The sequence below is a fragment of the Pelodiscus sinensis genome, unplaced genomic scaffold (assembly GCF_049634645.1).
Source record: "Pelodiscus sinensis isolate JC-2024 unplaced genomic scaffold, ASM4963464v1 ctg66, whole genome shotgun sequence".
Lineage (NCBI taxonomy): Eukaryota > Metazoa > Chordata > Testudines > Trionychidae > Pelodiscus > Pelodiscus sinensis.
The window spans coordinates 373,124-375,689 of NW_027465867.1; positions in this window are offsets into that span (position 1 = coordinate 373,124).

The window sequence follows — 2,566 nt, forward strand, 5'->3', positions numbered from 1 at the left end:
TCCCTCACCGGAGAGTCAGACGGGTCCCATCTGGGTCGCCAAATTTGTCAGGGACTCTAGCCCAGACGGCTCGGTTCGTTGTCTGACCGCAAAGAGACAGGCAACACCAGCAAAGTCCAATCACAAGCTCTTTATTGAAGAGTGCACACAACAATAGAGAGCGGCCCGTCTCCAAAGAGAACCAGCCCCGATTTTAGTAACAGGTAGGCTTATAAAGACAGTTCCGTCGCGTCATAAGCTCTTCACCCAGGCCACACACCCCCCTTTCTAAAACTTTTAATATCTATGCATGTCTTGGCCAACCATTCATTGTGGCCAGAAGCACTTCATCAGCAACTTTCTTATCAATCACAAAAGGCAGGTACCAGGAACAAGGAGACAAGGGATTTGAGCACAAACAAAGAGGCAAAAATAGGGAGGTAAGATCAGCGAAGGGAAACAGAAACAGGGAGTCACTGACCAGTTCCCAAAGCAAGCTGTTCTACTTACAGTAGGTACAAATATGTCATTTATCACTTATCTTACTTTTATAACCTAAGCCAACATGGATGGTGCACCTCTGTTTGAACCACATTCCTGGTTCTGGTCAAGAATACTCAGAGGCCTATGAAATTAGCCTTTGTTAACTTTCCTTAGCTTAATGTTGACTAGGCCTTGTTTTTCTGGTCCCAACATAAACAAAGCCTTATACCCCCTACCACACACATAAGGCGCCCCGACTTTTTGTAAAAAATTTAGGGGTATAAAAAGAGAGAAATTTTGGGACCCTTTAGGACGGCTTAAAAATTTGACTATGGAAAGCAACACTATGGTAAGAGCTTTTTAATTTGCGCGGGCGACTACGTTTTGTATGCTCGGGGGTTAAAAGTTAATAACCGCTTTTAACGTGGTTATATTTTATGCCCGGTGTTGTTAGGACTTAAAAGCTAATAACTGCTTTTTAACAGGAGGACGCCTTTTTACTGGAACTGTCCGAGGCCGCCCTGGCCGCCTTAAATTTTGGTAAGTTTGGGGTTGCCGTTGGTAAAACCTAAGGAGGAGGTGGAGAGGGGAGGGCTTGTTTTACAAAAGTTACAGGCGCGGCTTGTAAAATCAAAGAGCTTTTTTTGTTTTATTTAGATTCGGCGGGGGAGCAACCCGGCGCTTTGTCCGCTATTCCTGACCAAGAGGCCGAGCGAGGTGGGGTGTGTGGGGAAGAAGGGGAGGGGGGATTACTTTGTGACATTACGGTTTTTTACAGACGGGCCCCTTTACCGTCCCGCCCCTTTTTTTTTGCTTGATTTTTAATGGCTAGTAAAGGTCTTGTGTTAAAACAGCTTGTTTGTTGATAGATTGCTTAATTGGTTTTCCCCCGTTTGATTTTTTAACGGCTAGTAAAGGGCTTGTGTTAAAGCAGGTTGTTTGTTTGTGTGTTGATAGATATCCCTGCGGCCCTTTTAGAAAGAGAAGAAAGGGTGCAGAAATCCCTGAAAAAGACCAAGAAAGCCGCTTTCAAGAGCAACAACACAGAGACTGGAGCCCCGGATCTCAAGCAACCCGGCACGTCCAAAGCCGGGTTCCAACAAAGCGAGCTGGGGGTTAAAAGGGCGGGTGGTGTCGCGCCGGGGGTCGGGGGTAAGCATTGTAAGGGGGGTAGCCTTAAGGAGCCGGTGTCGGGCAAACCGGCCAACGCGCAAAAGAAGGGCTTTGTAAAAGGGGGCAATAACAAAAAACCTAAAAACAGGGACCTAAAGGACCTTTCGCAATGCGTTATGGAATTATACGATCTTAGCGTAAGACTAAGAAGCATTCATGAGTTTATGAGGGAACTGACAGAGAAAAAGTTTCCCAGGATGGCTTTTGAAGTGATGCAAAAGCAGTACTATGTAGGACAATTTGGAAATTTAGCTCGAAAGCTGCTAGCTACGAGACGGGAGGTGGAAATAATGGAAAACTGGATGCAGGGGGGAGGGCTCGAGTGACTAACTATGAAAGCTAAAAAACGGGCAGGGGGGCAGGGGGGAAAAGTGGGAAAAAGCTAAAAGGCTAAGAAGGGTTATGGTAAAAAAAATTTAAAAAGCCAAAGCGTTTTTACGAAAAGGCTCCCCGAACCCAGAAGGGGAGCGGAGCACCCCCCCCCTCCCGAGCCCGGAAAGGCAAGCGAACGTCACCCCCTTTCTGAGCCCAGAAGGGGATTCGCCCTCCGCCTCCCTCCTGAGCCCGGAAAGGTATTCGGCTGCCACCCCTCCGCCGAGCCCAGAAGGGGTTTTGTCCGTAAACCCCCCAACACCCGGTCCTGAGGAGGTAGATGCTCCCGAACACCCCCAGGTGTATTTGGAGCGGGTGAGGCACTGGATAAGACAGCATAGAGGCTTTAACGCTTACGAATATTACCAGGAATTTCGGTTTGCTAACCTGGACAGAATAGCGGGGTTCGCAGAGGCCATGGTCGCTATTGACGCCGCTATTCAAAATTTGCTAGACGATATTAATACCCAGGCGGGACCCAAGGATTTCGTACAGCTGCGCTTAGATGCCCAGGGCCTCAATCAGCCCCTCTTTTCTTTGAGGAGGCCTCAGGAAGATT